Here is a 15,517-nt window from a genome sequence, read left to right as displayed (position 1 = left end):
CGCTACTGCTCACTGCTCAGAGCCCCTGCTCGTTGCGTGGTGCCTGGCGGGTCTTTTTGCTGCTATTCAGAGTGATAGGAAGTGTCAGTCCCAGCATATTCGTGTTGTAAATAAAATACAGCTTGCTTTTTCCTTTTTTTTTTTTTTTTTTTTGTGTGTGTTCTGCTTTCTTGTCTCTCTCTTTCTAGTTAATCATCTGGTGCAGTGGAGGCGGCAACAAAGCAAATCCCATCTGTTGCAACTAATTGCTTTTTTTTAATTTGGTGTCCCAACATTTTAATTAGGTGGTGGGACCGCCTCCCCTTTATGGCAAAAATGGGGAAAAAGAAAGAAAGAAAAATGTCACAGTCCCATACAATGATGGAGGAGAAAACTACTTGAGGAAATATACGAGCTCGGAATTCATTTAGAGATTTCCTTTCACTGTGAAAACTGAGGGCACCACTTATTTCTGTGCCTTTCCTATAGAGGAGTTGGCAGGGGGGTGTGTGACATCTGTATTACTGCACATAACATGCACGAGAGCGTGTGTACGCAGTCATAAATGCGCGTTATGAAAGGTATTGTAAATCATTAATAACAACAGCATAAATTATTAATGCCCATCCTGACTTAATGTTCGCTTCTTATTACTTACCACTCTCTGGCATCCTCCATCCCTCCCCAGCAGCACACAAACGATGTCATCGCCAGTGCTCGCTCACCCCAGCGGGTTTTCATGACCCTTTGGGGAGGGCACTTGCGACCTGACCCCCATTTACAGGGTCTGGGAGTAGCACAGGGGCTCGTCCGATGTCACACAGGAAGGTGGGGCACACCTGGGAATCAAACCAAGGGGTGCTGACTCCCACCCCTCTGCTGTAAATCGCATCTTCCTCTTTCCTCCCTGTCCACATGCTCTGGTACACGCTGGTACACTTCGCCCTGGCTGTCATTCGAAAAATCCAATTGAATATATTGCTCTCCTTATCTTCATTCCATAATTCTACAGCTCCCCTTTCTGGCCAAGGATTGAATAAGGCCAAACCAAATGGATTTTGCTCGCTCTCTCCAGACAAACACTTTGCTGGATCTGGGGAACAGGGCGGCACAGGGCAACACTTCCCTGGGCGGAACACGTAATCCCATCCAAGAGACAGAATCGATTAAGCCATAATCAAGAGCTGTTATGTGGTGGCTGTGAGTACAATTCTGTCTTGGCAGCTGCTCAACCTCTGATGACCATTGAAATGTCCCTTAAAAACCAGGCTTGTGAGCAGTTTAATAAAGGTACCCTCACCATTCGAGATGTGCCCAACAGACACAGAGAAAGTGAGGCAGAAAGAAGAAACCTAATGCTATTCCACACACAGAAAATGGCTTCTTTTATTTTTTTTTTTTTTTTTTTTGCATTGCAATCAGTTCAGATTTCCCTACATTAAAATCCCACTACATTACTGGAATGTTAAGTGAAATGATGTCCATGGGAGCAGCTCTTGTCAGTGCTGCCGGATCTGGCGTCGTGTATCTAAATCACGAGAGCCATAGAAGAAGAAATATTAAAATACGCAACTTTCAGGAGGGAGAACCTAGTGCTTCCTGTAAAGTTATTTAAATATAATAATAAATCAAAAGGCTTCAAGAACTGAATAGATCAATAGTGGGCACAAATGCCCTTCAAAAGTTGTATAACTTGGGTATTTGCAAACCCCGAGGTCTGAAACGCAAACTGTCATATTTTGTGTGACTTAGACGCTAAGCTGCAAAATAACAGGACTTTAAATTGCTGATCTCTCTAAACCCTCCGTAAGCCGTTTTCCTTCATTCAGAATATATTTAGCAACGAGGATTTAAGCGAATTGAAACGTTTGAGACAAATTCATCCCCCGAGTGACTTTACTGGTTCTGAACGACCGGCTTTGCCGTCCATCTGAGATCGCCCAGAGACTCCAAGCTAAGTTGCATCACGTCAGCCGAAGGCCAAAGGAGCCATCAACCATTTTCTCCTAGAAAGAGGTGCCTCAGGTGTTTGCACCTTTACTTTTTCTAACGAATAGCACCGCGCTGGCAAGGACGGCTGCGGGGCATGCCAAACGCCTTACTTAGAAGGCACGCCAGGATCATCATAGGAACAGCCCGGTGTGAGTTATTGCAGTGATGGAGTTGGTGCATATTTGCAAGGAAGCTAAATTTAGCTGCTGACATCAGTTTCAGAGGTGGAGTCTGCAGACACGGTGCTGTTTCCGTATAAAGGCTGTGAGATAGGCTGTTGGCAGCCACCGTGCATCGATGTAGCAGAGGGTAAAATGTGTGGGATCGGTAAAACTAGTGAAATGTATTTTTTGAATAAATTCTGAATCTTTTCTGCAAATATTTAATAATCAGGTGTATTGGTACTGATAGAAGGACAGACTTTGTGGTATGGTTCCTTGTAGCTGCAAGAATTTGGTAATGGGATATTTTCCTTCACAAAAATTAGAATTTGTGACATATTTTGACAAGTTGTTGGGCTTGCATCACTCCAGCTATAATTTCAGTACTGTTTGTTAGAGTGAGTTTATTCAGCTGAAGTGATGAAGATTACTGTTTACAGTGGAACCAAAGAGCACGTGCAAAACCTCAGCCGTTCCTTCTGTTCTGGAAGACTTCAGCCTGAAATTCGTGTCATTTCTTCATCACCTTGTACAGTGAGCTGTTGCGGTCTAAATAGCTCATAACTCCTGGTCAGGACCCAAGCGATCTTTAGAGCGTTTCCGTCCAAACGTTTAAAGAAGCGCTAGCAAAAACGCAGCAGGTATCGTTTCCTTCCCAGACCATCCTCAGTGACTCTTCCCAATCCGCGCTGAGCAACCTGTGCTGCGGGAGGATCCATCCCTGCAGCAGCAGCATGAGCCAGGAAATAGCCCTTCAGGTGGCAGTTATTGAGAGGACCAGCAGATTCCTCAGGAGAAATTTCACTTTGCGTCTTCCGTACATCGCTCTCTTTCTAGACGGATGCCAAACCTCTTCCTTGGTGTCTCTTCCAAGCTGTTGGGTAGTTCTGGGTACCGCCATGAAGCTGTTGTTTTTCAACCCAGGGTAAAGCATTGCCTGGCCCATGATTAAAATACCGTTTCAAGCTTGCCCACTGTTTTGAGCTAGAAGGAGCTGTGCCTACCTGTATTTTTAAGCACCATTTTATATCCTCGTATGATATCTTTTTTATAAAGCTCTAAGCCACACGCACAGGTTCAAGACTCCTAATGAATTAATGGCCATGGGACTGGCAGTCAAGACACTCAGCTCTATCACTGACTCATTGCATGACCTTCAACAAGTCACGTACCTACGTGGAAAAGATGAATCACAACCTAAACCCACTAGACTACAGACTACCTGCAGGTCTGCTCTGAGGCTGCCAAACTGCTTTTGTTTTCTTCTTTTTCAGCTTTAAAGAGGTTGTTAGACGGAGGAGGGTGGAGAGTAGGTGTGTTGGGCTGGCTTTCAGGAGGAAGGCATTAATTTCATGGTAATTGGTGCCGCGGGCAGTGTGTGGCAGGGATGCAGGTTTGCAACTCTAATCTTTGGGTGTATAATTCTTTAATCAAGGTGTTGCTCAGTGCGTAAGAGAGGTTTTCCTAATTATTGAATCAGTGGTTATACTAGTGTCAAAGTTTAACAAATGTTGGATAACATTTGTTTGTTTAATTTGTAGCTACTCCAGCATCCGATATTTCCATCAGCTGTAGTCAACAGCCAGACCCTGGCAAATGTATCTGAGAGGCTTTTCTGCACGTTTTCACACCCAGCTATCACGTAACAGGGTGTAGTTCACAGTCCTGTCGCGGTTTCGTGGGGGAAGAGGAGGGTGCTCTGCTCATCACGACACACATATTTCTCCAAATTCTGAAGGATTATAAGGGGAGTTGCAGGTGTGTCACTCCCCTGAAAAATTAGGCCCCTTAAGCACCTAACTGCATGCAAATGAAATGGCAAATATTGACCAAAACGTATAAGGAAGCTAGACTAGCTTTTGGTTTTGGCCATGTATGGTAAACACTGCGCAACGTGGGCACTGATCGAGCATCATTCATCTGCTCTGCGAGTTCCCTGGAGGAACAGAAACACGCAGCCCTTGAGAGCGGTATCGCCCCGCGTGCCTTGAGGTACGGGCTGTGCAGGTACTCACCTTCTTACCGCTTGCTGCATTAACGTCAGCCTCTTCCATTGAACAGCTGAGATTAAAAAAACCCTTTACAACCCCCTAAGCCAGCACCGCATCCCCCAAAGCAGCTTTACTTTTAGCCCAACGGGAAGCACCTTTGGGTTCCAGCTCCCATCCCGCGCGCCTCAGTCAATGTGACATTTTAGCCGGGGCTTAAGCTCTCCCTTTGTCACCGCAAGTGCCCTCTTCCACAGCAGCGACAGGCCCCAGCAAGCCGGCGTGACAAAAACGAGGTGTTTTTTCTTGCAGAACTGTTGGTTCCCTGCAGCGTTGCATCTACCGACAGCAGGCTCTAGCTGCGTCGTGCTTGAGGACCCACTGGGAAGGGGCTCTGCCTCACCCACCGCATCACCGCCCGCAGTTTTCGGTTGCGTTGCCCCAAACCCTCACTTTGCGCTTTGCTGCCAGCGCGCCCCCACCATCGCTCGCACCTCAGAGCACGACAGCACCGGCCCTGCGGGGAGCCGCCGCCGGGCCTGTGAGGGAAAAGCCAGGCTGGGGGCCACCGCGGGGCGCCGACCGGCCGTGGAGCTCAGCGCCTGAGGGGAACAGGGCTGCCGCCACCCCGCCGAGGGGAACGGGGCTGCCGCCACCCCGCCGGGGCCGTTGAGGGGAGAGGAGAGGTGGCGGCGGGGGCTGGAGCGCGGGCCCGGCCCCCTCAGGGAGGCTCCCGCCCTCACGGCGGCTGAGGGGCGGCCGCCGGGCTGCGGGGAGGCGGGAGAGGGGGGGGAGAGCGAGAGCGCCGCGCCACCATTGGCTAGACGGGCCGCCAATCACCCCTCCGCCCTCGCCCTCCGCTGGGCGAGGCGGGGCAGGGAACCGCGCGAGTGCTTTCATGAGGGGGCGTGGCCCACCGCGCGGGGAGGCGCGGCCACAAGAAGGCGGGGCTTCGCCCCGGCTCTGCCCGCCCCCGCCCCGGGGCGGTCAGTCGGGCGGCGGCGGCGGCGGTAGCGGCAGGCGGCGGAGGCGGCTCCGCCGGGCTGAGGAGCGGACGCGGGGAGGCGGCTCGGGATCGCGGTGCGCGGCACGGCGGAGTGGGCGGGGAGGAGGAACCGGGGAGAGGGACGGCGCCCTGCGGTGCGGTGGGTGGCAGCTGGCGGGGCGGCAGGGCGGGCGGGCGGGCGGGCGGCCCGGCGCGGAGAGGCGGTGGTGCCCGCGGGAGGGCGGCGGGGCAGGGCAGGGCAGGGCGGGTGGGGGTCCGGCCGGGCGGGCCCTTCCTCCGCGGGGCCAGCGGTTGCCGCCGAGCCCTTCCTGAGGCGGCGGCCGCTGTCAGCGCCCGGGCCTGCGGGGCGGGCGGAGGGGGTGGAAGCGGGCGGGGGTGGGGGGGAAGCGCCTTCCCCGCCCCGGTGGTTGGTCGCCGCGCTCAACCCGGGGTTTCTCCCCCGCTCTCCTCCTTATTAGGTAGCGAAGCGGCTCAGGGTCGCCGCCGGTTCCGGCATCCGGCCGGGGCTCGCAGGTTGCCGGCGGGGCATGCCCGAGGCGGGGCGGGCCCGGGCTCTCCCGCCGCAGCTCGGGCAGGGCAGCCCCGGCGGCCCCGCACACCTGATGCCCGCTGCCGGCCCCGGCCGCCCCTCCTGCCAGGAGAGGACGGGGGCTGCTTCTTTTGTTCGGCAGGGGTTGGTTTTTTTTTCCTCCCCCTCCCGCAACCCCCCATCCTCTTTTTTTTTTTTTTTTTCCTGGCGATGCAGCAGCTCGGTGGCACCGGCGTCTGCGTGCCCTCAGCCTCCGCTGCCACCGGGTAACGTTGCAGAGGACAAAAGATGACCAGAGGGTTTAGTTTCGGGTTTTTTTTTTTTTGATTGGATATATGCCACGCCGTTATTAATGGCTTTTCTGAATCTGTTTGGCTGATGTGTAAAGTCCTGGCTTGTATGACATGTTCCTGGGCTTTGTTTTTCTATGCAGAAAGCCACATTGTTTTCATAGCAGTGTGTCAAAGACCAGAATTTAAAGGTTAGTACTTACCTGTGCCTGAGCTTCTCTGCTCAGGATACCCGGAAAGGTGTCTGACACGCAACCGCACAACCGTTCGGCTGTAGTAGCCTGGTCTAGACAATGTGATGCTGTGACTGCACAGGAGACAGGCCTGGAAAAAAAAAAAAAAAGGACTGAAAGCTGACTGGAAACAAAAGTAAAACTGATTGATGCAGTTTTATTGTTAAAGAGAAGTGATATGCATTAGTGTTGTGGGGTTTTTTTTAATAGCTGTAGTTTCAGTCCTGTGCGTGTTTGTTTGAGCACATCTATTCAGCCTATTCATGCAGATGTGCATGTGGATTAGTATAAGCAAGACCAAGGATGGCAGCAGAATGAGAGAGTGACATTTTGAATGTACGAGGCTGTGGCGGGTTTTTCGGTTTGCTGATACCGATTCCAGTTTAATTTTAGGCCAGGCTGTATCCAAATTACCTGCCACTGTCCTCTCTCTTCACGTGCCTTCATAAGCACATGCAGGAGAGAAGCTCTGTGCCCGCTGGAAGTGTGGGAAAATGGTGTGAACTGGCACAGTCCATCCTGTAAGAAGCGCGTTCGTGTGTGCCGAACGTGCGATGGCTGGAGAAAACAGTGGGTATCTTGTGCGTGAGGCAGGAGAGGATATATGCGATTTTCATGTGAAAAACAAGCATTGAATCATCTTTTCTGCTCAAGGGGAAAAACACAGATGGCTGCGCACTCACCGAGACGTTTTATTGCAGCAAATACTCGTGTTAGCTAAAGACTGCGCGCACAAAGGTAGAAGATCAAATACTGTTGTGATAAAGTCAACGCGTGTTTATTTTGCGTGTGTATGTTTTTAGTATTGTCAGTAGTCACGCAGTGAGACCTGACGTGCTCGGGTACATGTCAGGGAGCATTTGCTTTGTGTTTGTTTTAATACAGCACTTCATAATGGTAATTTTTCAATGGTCACTTGCAGCCTTTTATACAGATTGCTTTAATCAGCATTTGTGTGTCTCTGTGTTCTCTGTTGGCATTACTGTATCTTCTAGTGAGCTGCCTTTTCAAACATCATTGGATTTTTTCAAGTAAAATCTTCATGCTTATTGCATCTGTCACTTCTGGGATTCACTCCAAGCAAAAGGCAGAGATTCAGTTTAATGGCAATGAGAAGGAATGCACAGAAGGGTAAAATATCAGCTTTCCTGAGTGATGCAGCAAAGGACACTGAGAGATCTGCCCTCACTAGCTGTTCCATGCACCACGTTCAAGATTAATATTAGGCTGTAATGACGCCTTCATAAAATGGCTCATTAAAGCACAACGTTGTGTTTTGATCCTAAGACAATTTATGTTATTGGTTTTAATTTGGTTATCGATTCCGAGGAATACAACTTGGATGCCAGCTTCCTATTTTGAAGACCTGAGCAAAACACTTCCTGGCCTGAGCCTGCAGCTCGGTGAGGTCATCAGCGCACCACTCCCAGGGCTAGGAATGTCCTTTTAGGCAAACTCACAGGCACATTTTCACTTGACTTTTAAAGTATGGGTTGGTTTGTTTTGATTTTGGTTTACTGAGGCTTTTGTGATAATCTCAGCCCTTCTCTAAGGATGTGTCGGAACAGAAACTCACTGAGGATTTGAAGTGCCCCAGTTTAAGCGTTTACAGGGCATATGAACGAGAATTAAATGTCTGTGTTCTCTTCTAGCTCTTTCCCTGTAGTCTCCCCCACTGAATATTCGTGGTCTGCTTATATTCTGGTTGTTAACTGTGAAATTAGTCTGATTAGAAACTGCTTACAGCTTCAGTTTACAGGCACCCTGGTTATGTAGCCACACGTGAAAAGTCAGATTGTGGGTGGCTTTAGGCTGACAGGGCGTGAACTGGTATTTTTTTTTTGTCATGATATGCACAAATGCAGGTGGTGGTGGCATTGCTGGGGTGGACGGCACATGGAAACTAAGGCAGAAAGGTTTAGGTTCGCTGAAGTGACTCAGGAAAGCTATCGGTGAAAGCTGATTATTCCGGAGGTGTAGAATATACCAGTATAGTTGGGAATCAGTTACTGGACCTTTTCTTTCTATTTGCTAATAGGATTGCTGTGTTCTGTTTTTCCTCATGGGAGTAACTATACTAAAAATTGATTATTTGTTTCTTTTTGAGGTGGTAATCATTCAGTATGTGACTTTATATGTGTTTTTAGAGGATAGCGTTAGGCACATAAAATACCAGGGTGACCCTAGAATCACTCAGCTTCTCGGTGTAGCAGTGACGAGCCTGAGAGGTCCCACTGGCAGGTCTGGCTTTGCACCGGAGGACTCTCTGATGCTGAGTCTGGTGCTGATGGTCCTCAGAGGAGCACGCTGTCTGGAGAGGTTCCTCATGGAATATGCCAGCCATTAGTTGTATTGGCAACCATTAGCGGTGTACGTGCCTGCATGGGTTTGTGTAGTGAATACAGATCTGATCCGAATTAATGGCTGGGTGCAGAGGTAGGGATGTAGCTGTGAAGTAGAAGGTGACTGTTTGGAGTCAGTAATTTTACATTACACCTCTCCCGTGCAGTTCTTCATGGCAATAGGACAGATATAATCTCTTTCCAGCAGACATCTTCGTAACGAGTCACAGAGTGCCCCTGAGATGGACAAGGCTTTAGTGATGGAATACTGTAAAGGCTTTAAAGTCCCGTTCTGTAGGCCAGGAACTAGCAAGGAACTTGACAGAGGGATAATGAAAATGGTATCTGCTCCTGCCTCCTTAGAGGAAAAAACATGTTGTTCTCTGAAGGCTGCCAGCCTGCTGGCGCTGTTGTGGTGCTCATTGATAGAAGAGATCTCCTCGGTTTAGAGGTGACAATGCAAAACATGGGCTCTTTGACCATTTTCCCCTCTTTGCTGCTCTTCTTCATTAAAGAGTTAGTTACCAAGGTGGAATCACCAGCGCTGGAGAAAGGACAATAGCATTTCTTCAGCGTTATCACTTTGCTTCTTCCACGTTATTGGCTTTGTCTTGCCCAATTTTGTTGATGGTAACAATGAATGATATATAACATGCTTTTTGCTATGAGCATGTAATGACTCTTTTTGAGGTCTGGCTCTCAGCGGGAGAAGCTGGACGGAGTTGGATTGGTTATAGTGACTCTTTGACATAGAGCTGGGCCTCTCAATCCATTGTAATTAGGTTATTCTTGTTTTCCCTTTTAATAATTTAATTTGAAAAGCAATGGAAATAAAATTAAAACTGTGGTGGGCTCTGACTTAAAGTGATTAAGGTTCAGCCTGATGCGGTCAGGCGTGCTGAGATGAGCTTGCAGCTTTCATCTGGAGCATTGCTGAGCTGCACTTAAGGCCAAGTGTTCACTTTGGAAAGGGCCACGGTTTCCCTGTGGCTCTCCAGATCTTGGCCAGCCAGAGCATCTTTGTAATCCATATATGTAGAAGCATATACGTAATCGATGTACAGTTCTTCTTAGCCAAATATTAAGGCAACCATTTCTGCAGTCTTAGCAAATGTGCCTGAGCAGATTCATGAAACTGGAGGAGAGTGGTGTGCCTAAAGCTAGACTGTATTTGCATCCCTGTGTGAACCTAGGCGATACATTTCACCTGCAATTCCTGGTATAAATAGTTCTGGAAAATGGACTTCAAATCGTTCTGGTCAGAGTATTTAGAAATGTGGGAACTTCCCCTCCCTCCCCCGAGTTCTGCATAGAGTTGCCATAGAGACTGTGTTCGGGAGTCCTTGAAAGCCCATTGTTTATCTCATAAATGTATAAACCTGCTGTATTGAAATATCACGCTTTGAAGCACCCCTTCCCATGCAAATCTGATAGGGACTTGACATCCTATGGTCCTGCATGTTTCAGAACTGGACGTGCGTTGGGCACAATCAGACAAACTGATAATGGGTGTAATTAGCACCACCAGGGATTATAGCAGGCTATAACAAATTCAAGCAGTAGTAAGCACCCTGTCCCTTGGGAGCTGGGCAAACTGGCAGTGCTGGGCAGATGATCATTTGATGTGGAAGACAGTCATCAGCAAAGGCTTGATGGTGAGGGGCTCAGCTCGGTGCTAGCTTTACCTCTCGAAATTGCCTTTCCCCCCCCCCCGCCCCCTTTCACTTTAAATACTTAAAAACCTCACGATTTGTTAGCTCATGCTGGAATCTTGAACACCCAACCAACTCGGGGTATATACTTGGCATTTACTTGGCATTTTTCATCATATGGTGGCCAGACAGCGTTACAGTTGTTTCTGGCAGTGACCCGTGTGGAACAGATTGATGATATCCTTGCTTCCAAATTGGGAATGGGAGGTTAAGCATTTTGCTCAGGGTCTTGCAGGTAGTAGGCTGGGAATACTTCTAGCATAGCATGCGAAGTGTACTTGTTTTACAGATGGTTCGTGTATTTGCACGAGTACCCAGTCTGTGTGTGTATAAATGGCCATTCTTACCCTTAGCTTTTCAACCAGTTTCTTACTGCAGCACTTACATTGCATGTTGGAGGTTGGAGTAAATAGCCACAAAGCCGTCGTCTTCAGAACAGGAAGTGGATTAATTTTTATTGAGTTCTCAGTGAATTTTTTTTTTTTTAAGGTTTATTTTCATTTTTGGATCTGCTGAGATCTCTTTGCAAGGCAGGAAAAAAATCCAGAGCCAGCTCAGACAGACATGAGTTGCCAGACATACTTCAGCAAGACATACTTCTGCTTTAGCACAGCGTGGAGTGTAGGCACAAAACCTTTGTAGCTGAGTGTCATTGTGCCTTCCAGCATCTTTTTCCTGGCTACTGCTGCTTTCTGGAGCAATTTGTTCAAGTTCAGTGTAGTGGTTTAAGGTGCTGTTGTCTAAAGGTGGGCTACCGTGGTTTGGCCTCCTGTTTCCCCATGCACATGTGTTCTCTCTACCCTTCACTTTGCTCCCTGGTGTTTCTTTAGGGGTAAAGGTTATCTTTTTGTTCTTTATATGTAGTGCTTGCCACATTGATCTTTTGGTCTGCTAGGGGAATTCTTAAGCACTAGGAAAGATCACATAAAAACCAGCTGGGGCTTATCTTGGCGTAATACCGCCTGTTGTTTTGGCCGGTCTCCTCCAGAACTGCTGTAAATGCCACAGGGAGTCTCAAAGGGCTGGAAGCGTGGGTTGCACGTGCAGTGACATGACTGTCAAGCCGACAGGTAAGTAAAGCTTAAAGGTCATCAAACACAGGCTGTAATTCTTCATGCCACTTACTGAAAACAAGTTCTCCAGCCAAGAGCAGCAGCTGCAGGTGCCTCCCCCAAGAAATCAGCCTTCGCTCAGCCTGTATCGGGGTGCAGTTCTCCCCGTCGGGTAGGCAGAGGGCTGTCGTGGGAATACTGGGGGTGTCAGGGACAGCAGGTACACCCTTCATCCTTGGCACAGGGACCCTGTGGGTGTAGAAGGTGTTTTGTCCTTCTTCCACCTGAAATCTTTCTTCATAGTGTAACAGAAATGTTTATTAAAGCTGCTTACTAAACTAAATACCCTTTCCTAACTACATTTTTTTTTTTTCTTGCCTGCCTAGAGAGGCGAGAGAGGTGCTCGGTGTTGTGCTCGTGGTTTGACACCAGCTCGCCCAGGTTGCTGTCCTCTTAGCTACGGCGTGCGGCAGCCGGGGCTCTCCTGCAGCCCAGGACAGCAGCCTTGGCCTGAAACGGCTCAGCGACAAACAACATCTGTAGGACAGAGGAAATGTGTTTGAACTTGGAACCCTTTGCTAAAACAGATGTTTGAGGGGCTGTAATTGGTACCACAAGATAGGGATTTAAAATCAAGTTAGCAGATTGAACTATCTGGGTTTGAGTTTTAGCCTCCTCCAGTCCCTTCCACCCTCCCCCCAGCCCTGATTTCAAATTGCACGTTACGGAAACGGGACAGAATGACAATGGTACTCTTTGAATTATAGGCTGCCTGGCCAGAAGAGCTGGCAGGACGGCAAATGGAAATCTGGAGAAATACACGCCAGTTCCAACTGTGAGAATTGAGATTCATTGTGCAGCTTATTTGTACAGCATTAAAATCTGAAACGCATTTGCGTTGTCCAGTCTGAACCTTCTGTGTTCTTCTGTTGAGGATATTATCTTTGACAATTACCCATGGTTGGATTTATTTTGAGAACATCAAAAGCAGTTCAATGCAAGTGCCTCACCTGTTGGGTGGGTGTTACTGAGTAGCTTGAGAAGTGAGTCGCCAAATTGGGCTCCCATTTAGGTAGCACTTGGATGGAGGAAGGTGTTTCTCAGGGTATGCTAATCAAGCCCATTGCTATTTTTTGGAGTAGAGTGTCTCCCTTCAGACTTTCACTGTGGTGGACCACACTGGTCTGTGCTGTAACTCCAGTTTAACCATGACATTGTCCGTGTCTCTGGCCCATCACATCTGCCATTGTAGGGCTGAAAACAAACTCCAGACACCACAACAGCGGTGTACGGCTGCAGTGCTGGTCCAAGAGGTGCTGCCATTACACTTGGCCATCCTCCTCCTCTCTGATCACAGTCCCCCGAGGCAGTGGTGTCTTCTTAGCGGGCTCCCAGCAGGTCTGGGTGTTGTGTTCCATCCAGCAGAGCAGAGGAGCCTTTGTGGTCAGGCAGGGCCATCTGGAGAATGCTGCATCCTTGCTTGGTCAGTCTGACTCACACTTGGCTGGTCTATTCGTGAGCCTCGGTTGTGCTGATCTGTTGTTTCTGCTTTCTTTCTAAGTTGTGAGGAATTTGTGTCCCAGCTAACTTTGTGTTTGTAGCAGAGGGCTTTCTGCAGGTCTTGGTTTCCTGATGGTGGCTCTCAGGCTCTGGTGCTACAGTGCTCTTGAAGAACTGGGACCTGTGACCTTTTATCTACGAGACCGTTTATCTCCTTAAAACATCTGTAGCATTTATAGTTTCTTCCTGTGGATACTGTGCCATGTTGTAATTGAGGAGGAATAGAAAATAGTTTGTCAAGTCCTTTCGAGATTTTTCCTTTCGATAAGTCTTCTTGTAATTTTTTTTTTTTTTTAAGGAATGATCCAATTAACTGTAAGCAAGGAGTAGCAGTGTAATGTTTCCAATAATGTCGTAAAGCCACTGGAGTTTAACAGTAAATCTGCTTACCTTAGAATATACTGTGTTAATTGAATTACCTTCGTGTCTGCACCTCTTCATGACTTTTGCAGAATGGGAAATCCTGCACGTGTGGTTCTTCCTGGGCTTTAGGCTCCCAGCACCTGGGTACTGGCTTCTAGCTTAAGTTCATCGCTGAAGAGGACAGGCCATGTCCTATATTGGGAGCTGGATTTCAGGTCTAATGGCTACTAGTGAGCTCCTCTGTCACACACATAGAAAGACTTATGTTTGCCATTTATTTCAGTTGGGCGTGTTTGATTGCTTCAAGATAGGAGAAAATACAGTTGTTTTCTGCTGTCAGCACTGTGTCTCATTAGAAAAAAAGTGCTTGTGCCCTTAGCTGGTTAGTTGGGAAAGGTGGGTCCTGGTGGTCATTTGGTGGGGGAGAGCTCTTTCTCTGTTCATAACCACCATCCTTAACTGGTACTAAGCTTTCACCCAAAACCAGGTTTAAAAAAAAAAAAAAAAAAGCTTGCGATGTATCTCAGGAATATGGTCTGGAAGAAGCTTGCATGTAACCTTCAAGAGAGCAGAAGAATTCGGCAAATTGGGGTAGCAGCTCTGAACAGACTGATACTTCCTTGTTAGCTCAGTTGCACTGATAAGAGAACTAGGTCAGCTCTGGGGAGAAAGCATTTTATCTGCATACTTCTCTTAACTGGAATCCTGGTGCTTGGCTGTTGTAAGAGGCTCGCTGACTTGCAGCTCTGCACAGGGGGTTGTGCTCGCTCTCTCACGTTTTCCTCGGGGTCACAGTGTGGTCTGAAGCCCTGTTGCTCTCCTCTCTGTGGCATGTGCTGCTTTTACTGTGGGGGTGATGCAGTCAGTCCCCAGGGGTGTAAGTAGCATCTTCCATCGTGCTGGTGTAATGTCTCTGGCTGAAGTTCATAGGGCTGTTGTTCAGCTCTGGAAGTGTATTGCTCCATCTCTTGGCAGTGGATGAGGATACAGTGTGCAAAGAAGCCTCTCTGGTGTTTATTCCAGTGGAGAAAGTGGAGGAGAACGAAGGCTCTTGGAGTATGAAGGGCTGTGGCCTTCTGTGGTCGGCCGCTGGAGCAGTGGTGTCATAAGGTGGGAGTCTGTCTACTCCAGCACAAGGTTTCCCTTTCCTTACCCTGTAAAGCTTGTTTGGTGCCCACCAACTGCGTAACTATCTCCAGCGGCAGCTGAAATGCAGAGGTGCACATGGGCATCTGGGATGCTTAATCCACAGGTACCTTTGTGCTCTTTCCCCCTGTATTCTATATGTTACTTCCCTCTGTGAGGTTTTGTCCTGGGTTTCAGCGCTACTTTGCTCTCCTGTCTTCTGTATTCATCTTTATTGACCTTTTTTGCCCAGTGTGTGTTAAACTGCTCTTATCCAAATATCCCCAAATACATCACACGTCGCTGCCTATCAGGTTGGCAGCTCTAGCGCCAGCTGACAGAAGATACTATAAAAGGTGCAACCCCAAAAGAGGAGGTTGGTTTGGAGGTTGTTGCTCTGCCACCCGTTCCTGCTCCTCAGCTGCCTCGCTGTTTCAGATCCAGGGTTTGTGTAGCTGCTGCAGTGTTTCTCTTTGCTGGTTACCTATCCCGTTATGGCCTCCTGGTAAATTAGTTTGTGTAATGACTTGTGTGTGCATTCATTGCTCTAGCTTTATGGTAGGTGGTACAGATCACATGAAGCCAGACCATGCTCCGTTTGGGGTAACGACTTCCAACTGCAGTGTCCTTCTGTCACTGTAAATTATGGTAAATGATGTAACATCAGACCGTAAAGGTACAAGCGACAAAATGGTACGAGTAGTAAGATTCGCCCAAGAAGATGAACTGCAGACCTGGAAGTTTTCAAGTGAAAATAAGCATTGCATCCCTGCGTGGGAGATGTGCACTTGAGACAAGCGTGCGCAGGGTAAACCCTTGGGAAATAACACGTGCTCCTTGATGATGCCTAGAAGATTTAAGCACTAGAGGCACTTCTGACTTAAGAGTTCTTCATATTATAATGGTTTTAATATGATTGTTTCAGGGTACAGCTCTGAAAACCAGAATTGTCTCAAGTATTTCACAGGTTAGAACTAACACCTTGCGCTTTGTCCAGAGCCGCGATTTCAGCTTATTTTAGGTTTGGGTTGTGGTACATTTTTTTGAATGTGCTGGCCTCCCCAGTTGAGATATAATCGAATTCCCTGGTAGTTTGTGGTTTAGGTTCCCATCCCAAAATAGAATCTTGCCAGTGGTATAACAGCTGGAAATTTCAGTATGAAGTTCATATTCCAGCTTTTTGTC

The 15,517-nt window shown here is 48.2% G+C and overlaps 1 protein-coding gene across 5 annotated transcripts in view; it reads left to right on the top strand.

Annotated features, from left to right (window-relative positions):
* CORO1C (coronin 1C) overlaps positions 1-15,517 on the top strand; it is a 55,940-nt gene that overhangs the window by 6,570 nt on the left and 33,853 nt on the right. Inside the window, exon 1 of one of the 5 annotated variants that reach the window (XM_086474462.1) lies at positions 5,157-5,200. The exons of 2 other annotated variants lie outside the window; for them this stretch is intronic. The gene's annotated coding sequence lies outside the window, so the exon portion shown is untranslated. Of the gene's footprint in view, positions 1-5,156; positions 5,201-5,254; positions 5,266-6,121; positions 6,137-15,517 lie in introns of those variants that run through there. 2 more of the 5 variants (XM_086474461.1, XM_086474463.1) reach the window with 2 other exon arrangements.

The sequence above is a fragment of the Leptosomus discolor genome, chromosome 16 (assembly GCF_034619465.1).
Source record: "Leptosomus discolor isolate bLepDis1 chromosome 16, bLepDis1.hap2, whole genome shotgun sequence".
NCBI lineage: Eukaryota > Metazoa > Chordata > Aves > Leptosomiformes > Leptosomidae > Leptosomus > Leptosomus discolor.
The sequence above is the reverse complement of the archived record's forward strand: the minus strand, read 5'-3'. Positions and strand labels throughout refer to the sequence as shown.